At 39.0% G+C, this 7,928-nt stretch overlaps 1 long non-coding RNA gene across 1 annotated transcript; it reads left to right on the top strand.

Annotated features, from left to right (window-relative positions):
- Nucleotides 1-544: 544 nt before the first annotated feature.
- LOC117594785 lies at nt 545-1,698 on the top strand. The gene is made up of 4 exons (XR_004576026.1): nt 545-626; nt 1,035-1,118; nt 1,255-1,392; nt 1,589-1,698. It is a non-coding gene; the product is annotated as an uncharacterized LOC117594785 (long non-coding RNA).
- Nucleotides 1,699-7,928: the final 6,230 nt, after the last annotated feature.

Below are 7,928 nucleotides of genomic sequence, written 5' to 3'. Positions count from 1 at the left end.
ATTGTTTAAAATGTTCAATTTATATCTGTTGATGCTATTCTTGGCCAGGTCTCTCTTGTAAGAGATATTGTGTTCTCAACGAGACCAACCTGGTTAAGATAATAATAATAATAATAATAATAATAATAATGATGATACTGACAATTATCATCATCATCAATAATAATATTCTGTGCAGCTCTACAGCTAATTTGAAACTATACAATTTTAGACAACTACAAAGACGCCATCAGGCAAATGAATCAATATGAGACCGGCTGCAATATTTGGCAATTTTGGGATTGCAATAACCAAAATGATATGGTTACTTAACAGCCATCGTTTTGGGCACTCTGATGAGAGTGAAGAAGAAAATTGTGACTAAGCTTCTCTGAGGTCGCCACGACCTTCCAACTCGGCTGGTGTATCAGTTGGAGCCTCAAGCCCAAACCAATTACACTGGCAGAATAAGGAATAATCTCTTAACATCAAAATAACAAAATCATAATATTAATAATATAGATATGGTTTACCTTGTTAGTGCTAAAGATATTCCCCTCTCCTTGTATCCATTCCTCTGCCTCCACCATCTCGCCGAGTGCCAGGCAGCAGAGTCACTAATCCTCAACCTGGAGGAAACTGTCTAGGTAAAGTGGCCCCATCTAGATTAACACAGCAATGGTCACTCTGTTTCAAATCAACAGATTGCATCTGCATTACCATATCAGATTTTCTGCATACTTTCAAAAGATCAAAACCTCAGCCAAATATTTTGTCAGTTAAAAACATCTGCATTCATGCAATATTGCCTGAAAAGTCTCAGCATCCAGGATGCAATATTAAATTCATCATCATAAAATTGCATTGAAACATTGTTTTTCAATGGCAATCCATTCATGGGGTTGAAATAGATAGTTCATACCAAAATGTTGAAACATACAAATTTACGTTCCCCATGACCAGAGTTGTTGGTTTGTCATTGTTTGGCCCTGTAGCTCGCAGCATACCATTGGTTAACAGATCACAACCATTTAATAGCAATTTCTCTCCCTTAGCACCTGACCATGGGGCCGGACCGCAACACCCTTCACCACCTCAACTCCCTGCACCTGCATTTAACATGAGGAGAGTTACTCAAGGTAGGGACTGATTTCTGAAATATTAGTGAATTGGAAGGCCCCAAAGTGTATTATTAGTCATGGTTAACAGATGACTACCATTTAATAAAAAATAAAATTCCCACTCTCTCACACCGCCCAACTCACTATGGGCCAGGAACGGCAGTCCCTCCTCAACTCCCTCCACCCCCCGTACCAGCCCTCAACATGAGGCGAACAGAGGAGCCCTCTTCAAGCCTGGCCTACAGACCAACATAGCGAGGGGGAAGAATGACCGATACCATTCCCTGCTCTGGTGAGCACTAACTGACAAATCCTCAGACCATTGAAAACATCCCACAACCATTACATATTTTCTTTAAATTTTGTCAATAATTTGTCATTAACTATTGTCAATAACTAAGGTCAGTATTATGAGTAATGAGGATAAACACTGAAACGTGATATATTTTATACACTACATTTTAGCTATATTTCATGTGTGTCAACAGTGGCTGAGGTCCACATCCTTAGCCTGCTGGAGACCATTAAACAGCAACAAGACCAGCTTGTGGCAAAGGTGAACTACCTCAGCAGCAGGCTGAACAGCACTCCGTGGGCCAGATGTTGAGATGCCGGACAATATCCAGTTTCCCCTGGAACAATTGGAGGCAGTGGAGGTATTTGAAATGTTTTTAAAGGAACCGTATTGAACAGCCCTGAACAGGCCTGTCCTGATCCGCCTTTTCCCAGTGGTAAGATTCTGTCAGTGAGTGACAATCTCCCTCTTTTGACATTGTGTGTAAAGGTGGCACAGGTTCATGAGGGTGTGAGCCAAGTGCATGTTGAGACAAAAAATAATCCAAGAACAGGATTTTTAGCAAAGAAGTTTTCTATGTCTTTCTACATTTCTGGACGCTTTCAACAGGAACTAAAACATTTTAAATGCACCTTTAAATGCAACTTAAGGTTATAAATGTTTTTCCTTGCTGTCTATTTAAAACAAAAAGTCCTTCAGTAGGATGGCAACGAAGATCTTGCTTTTCAGTAAATATATACTTCAAAGTAATATTAAATTCGTTCAAAGTCAATAGTTTGTAAATGTTGGGGCAGCCTTAAAAATCGTAACAACCATCTGTCAATATGACCATGTAGCCTTTGTTAGACTGGCTACTATACCATAAACTTTTTTTTTACGTTTGATGTTTTTTTTATCTTGAAATGACTCCGTGAGCAGCTGATGGCTACTTTGCATACGCACATTTTCAATCAGGAAGGCATATGCCTGATTTTCTGTTTAACACAATGCAATAGGTAGTGCGTCTGTGAAAACCTGAGACGGTCATTTATTTAGATGGGGAAATAGGCTACTAAAAATATTCCTGTTAACAAAAAGGGCAGTGCAATAATGATAATAATTAAAAGCCTACCTTTCTGACATGTAGTACATTTTTTTAATTGCTGTGGGATCCCCTCTGCTGTGAGACTCCCTCCTTTTGATTCCTTCAATTTGTCGCTGGCACTGTAAACAGCGTTGACCATGGGTGCGCTTCTAGAAAGTGGAGATGCTAACTTCCGGCACAAACTTTGGCAAGACAGTGGCATACCTGTATTTGTGCGTAAAAGCGCAACTACAGTCGAAGTTCGGGGGTTGGAATCACAGTGGATTGTCATGTCAAGAGAAACACACCCCAGGTGTGGGCAACAGGCCCATCATGTTATCAAAGTAAACGCACGCAAATGTATTGGCTGCCTGGTGGTTGTGATAGCTTCGCTCGCGTACATTTGTCTTGGCTCTCCATAATATTAATAATAATAAACACTGATGGAATGCAGTTTTGTGTGGGTTGTAAATGACCATGTGAGTTGTATTTTAATTTAGTGTTGCTTTTGGAATGGTTAATCTAACACTAAGGTCTCTGTTGCAACATATAGCTTGAATGTTAAGTTGCTTTGGATAAACGTATCTGCTAACTGACTTAATGTAATGTTAACCAGGGCTGTAGTAGAGACTAAACGCAAGTAAATGGAGTTTACCCACCGCTCAAATGTCAGAAATAGAGTTTATCCATCTGTTAAGAGTTTACCTCCAAATAGAATCTATGTAGAACCCTACCAAACTTAAAACATTACACAACCACACTGATTTATCCACATACAATTGTACTCTGATCAAATAACCATTTAATACCACTGATATTGTTTGAACATTTTGGATGTCTTTTTTAAACATCCGATAGTGAAAGGTGCGGCAAACCTTACCCTGATCACAAATTCATAGTTTACCCACCTCTTATTTTAACCACCACAACCCTGTTTATAACTTTATAATAATTTATAGTTATTTTTTTTAATCTCTTTAATACCTATCTCATATATTGTATTGTGTAAGCATACTTGGCTTTGGATGCCACATACCATAAACATATCTGTCTGTTTGATTACAGGTGCTGTGAGGAAAAACACAGTGACACGGTCAGCCACGGACGCAGAGGTCACCAAGCACGCAATCAGGTGGTTCAACCTGGCAGCGGATCAGGCAACGAGGAGACGTGTCCCGCCTCAAGCCAGACAAACGGAGTAATAAGAGAAATAAACAATATTTTTATTGAACTTCTTGTCGTTCACCAGTTATTCATTTTCTGATATTTTAACTGTGCATTTCATTAAAGTTTTAGCCTAATGGATAAAATATTTTATGTCTGCACCGACCTAGGCATATAAAGCACTAAATTAGGTTTTGACCACAAAATGAATGTAAAGTAGCTTAGCCAACATAGGCTACTTAACAAAAACAGAATAGGAAGAGCTTATAACTTTCCATTAATGTAAATGACAATTTTATATTTATTACTTTTATATTACTTTTGTACAGTAAATTGATGTCTTGACTTGAACCATTTCTGTTAGGCCTATTGACAATATTGTTAGGTTAAAAATACAAGGCAATGCAGATTTAAGATTAGGCCTATATTGCTGGAGTAACCTAGACTAGGCCTAGTGATAGAAATCCTATGGTTTAGTTTATCCTATTTTATCCTACAGCAAGAACAGAGGGGATTTTGAGAAAAACAGGACCAAAACGGACCCGGGCCAGTCCATTGCGGAGGCAAGGTTTTAATCGTGGATGCGAAGCATGTTTTGTGAAATTTTAAGTTTCACAAAACATTGTTTGGTTTTATAAGATAAATAAAAACATGCACTGAAAAGTTATGTAGATGGTTGATTATTTGTCAAGCTAAGTATATTTTTTCATAGATTAAAATACCTTTAAAATTACGCAAACTGGCAATATTAAAGCGGTTTAAAACATTTCCCCTTAAAATGCTATTAGTCTCGACTATTTAAATAAAGTTCAGGGAATATGACTCGGCCTAAAAAACATTTTCAGTCAGAAGATTTGTTTTCACTTTAATCCCTGTGTACAATATAAGTATGCAAAATATTCATATTCGCATTGCCTTATGGAACAATAACCAATGAACTTCATATTCATTGTGCCTTCTGACATCACCCCCTTATAACGCCATGTGCATTTGTTTGTTGATATCTCAAAGGATGGCAAAACGGCAGCTGAACCGTACATCAGATTTACTTGCCAATACATTTCCAGACTCAAGGCCATAATTCTGATCAGGGTTGATAAGTTGCTATGTAAAAAGTCAACTGAACTATGATTTCACAAAGTTCTCCCTTTATGCTAACTCTAATGACCACTGTAAAAATTGCCTTAATAACAGCCGGTAGTCCGATTGACCTGAGTGTTGGTGTACACATGCCTCATATGTGCCTCCCTATAGGGTGGTAAGGAAAAAGAGATCAATTGCAAGATGGCGGAACAATGACCTCAGTAAAAAGGTGTTTAATATAAGTCCATTGGACCATACAAGGTTGGTGATATGATGAAGTATGCAACTTCTATGTTATATGTATCTCTTTGTCTCTCTCTCTCGCACACACACACAGACACACACAAAACAGACTGTCCTACAGGTACAAGTGGACTCTACCCAGGGGTGCCGCATGTCTACAGTAATGCCTGGTTCCTGACAGCTGGACTAATTCTAGTCCAGATGATTCTGCCATGAGATGAAGGCAACCTCCAACCGTGAGGTTGGGATCTAAGGAAAGCTCTGGTTCTGGACAACGTTTACTGGGGGACCAACTGCACGACATCATGCCACGCTGATTGGGTCCATACCAGGTACATCTCATCTGCTGTCCAGGTAGCTGAGAGAGGAACCTGGGGACGATGACACACGCTACAGGAGCGTTTCAGTGTTTAAAGATTAGGCACAATGAATATAGAGTTCTTAGATAAAACTGATCACCTTGGCATTCACAAAGGAGAGCACACAGATTCTCCTGACCTGGCTGATATAAAGCAGCTAGAATGGAGACAACTAGAGCTGTGTCATGGTAACCTGATTTTGAGCTATGAAGGACAACACCTTGGAATATATGTCTGACTTTCACGTTCTGTTACAATGGTCTGCCAAAAAATGGTTCACAACTGATTGTCTGACGTTTGGAGGAGCAGAACATTTGTGATGACTTTGGAAGTACATCTAATTGGAACCATGAGAGGACTTTTCAGTGAATTGAATAATTGGCATGAGAGGACTTTGTACCAGTGACAAACTGAAGGATGTATTCAGTGATAGGTGTTTACACACCTACTTGTCGATGTTACATACCCCATACTGTCAATATATGTGTCACTTGAATTAATTTCCTTTGACCAATGATTTTAACATAAAAAGGTTTTGCTGTGCTATGTTATAATTCTGTATAATGAAAATGTGTGGTCTTGGAGTTAATACGAAGGTAATGGTCTAGAAGCATGTAAATGAGGATGTCCCCATGTTTGGATAAGAAAAGGAATGTAGGAGAGGGGGATCTGGTGTTTAAGGTCATTATTGACTGGTATCAGCAGATTATAGGGTTACTAGTAAATCGCTAAATCTGTATACCCCATCAGTGTCTATCTGTTGTTTGTCCAGATGCTGTGAGTCTTCTCCTAGAGTTGAAGAGGTTACCCATGTGGGGGAGGATAGCTTGCCCCTTGTGTGAAGCCTAGGTAGTAATAGAACAAAGGGAATGTGTTCTGTTGAGTTAGGACAGCATCTTGCCACACCCCTTTTTCCACTATAACTACTGATGACTGTTTATATGTTAAGTTAGAGACTCCTCGGATGATTATGTTTGTATGCATTTGACACGTCTCTCTATTCGCAAATAAACTATTAAATTGTGCAAGAGAATTTTGTCTCTGTCCTTACTCCTTTAAAGGTTCTCATCGATGAAATTGCCATCACACAAAGCATGTAGAAGTCTGTAATTTTTATCATAGGTACTCTTCAACTATGAGTGATGGAATCTAAAACAAGAATCCAGGAAATCACATTTTATGACTTTTAAGTAATTCATTTGCATTGATGTGTCCACGTTTGATGTTTTACAACGATTGATAAACACCCTGGACAAGTGTTATAACAGGTGCCTTATGTTTGATGTTTAACAAATGGGTCTTAGGGTTCCCGGAATGTTAAATTCCCAGGCAATAAATAAGTGTTATATCAGGGGCAATATGTTTGGTGTTTAAAAAAAGTGCGCCAGGGTTCAGCATTGCTATAACATTGCTATAGCATTTTATGTTCTGATAATTGCTACAACAGATGTCTTACAACCGGTGGGTATTATCCTTCATGTTTTATGGTATGATTGGCGTGGTTAAACCATGGTCATTCAGTATTACCTGAGTAAACGTACCTACACATTACAAACCATGGCAGATTGTGCAGCGATCAGCGTTTTGGGTGAAACACCATTGAAAGCTAACAGCTTAACTGCAGCACAGCGATTCGGCAAGAGATTACAAATGGACAGCAGAAACGCAATCAACATGCCAGCCCCAAAGAAACCGATGCAGAGTTTAACCTGAATCCAACTACACCAGGATATGTTGGTACAGGATTGGAAGTTGGACAACGGACAGATCGGTGGATACAGTTTCAACCCAGAGATACCGGAGATTGCATTTTATGAATTACCCGAAGGCCAAGAGTTTAAGGCTGATGTGACTGATCAAATGGTTTTTAATGCCAGTTTATGGAACACCTTTCGGAAAGTGTTTTATTTGGAGCCAAAACATGGCACACATAATACGGTAGATATACTCTCTAAAGGTGTCGAAGGACTGAAACAGTATGACACTGTTAGATTGGAAGTTTTTCCAGAAAATGTCAGCAGGTTAGATTGTTACTGCGACTGCGGATTATTCGACTGACGTAAGACCCTGAAGCCCCGCCTCAACACAGCATAAAAACAGATGTGACTATCAAGCAGTCGGAAGAATTTATGAAACATGTATCAAGATTACAACCAACCGGAGATTGAAGGCCTGGCTCTGTGACACCTTGGATGACAACGCTAAAGCCTTCTATCAAATGCTGATAACAAAGACTTTAAAATTGGGCACCTGTTATGTTTGTTTACGTATGTAACAGATGTTTGTGTGGTAAAATTGTTGAGTAATAATGCTGTGGATGTAGAATGTATTTCTAAATTGTTTACAGATTTTCTAATCAGCAGAAATCTGAATGTTTGTAACTATTCTGAATTTCCCTGGATGACGTGTAATTTCCAAAACTCAAATAAAACATTGTTACACATGTATTACTTCTCATTGTTGCCTGAATGCTCTACGATGTCTGAACAGGTTATGAAAAGTATTTACTACGACCTGGCAAACCCTGGTGCTTATGTGGGTAGAGAGGGATTGAAAAGAACATACTTGGAGAAAACTGGGGAGATCCTCAAAAATGGCGAGGCAGATGATTGGCTACTCAC

This window comes from Esox lucius, chromosome 8 (assembly GCF_011004845.1).
Source record: "Esox lucius isolate fEsoLuc1 chromosome 8, fEsoLuc1.pri, whole genome shotgun sequence".
Lineage (NCBI taxonomy): Eukaryota > Metazoa > Chordata > Actinopteri > Esociformes > Esocidae > Esox > Esox lucius.
The sequence above is the reverse complement of the archived record's forward strand: the minus strand, read 5'-3'. Positions and strand labels throughout refer to the sequence as shown.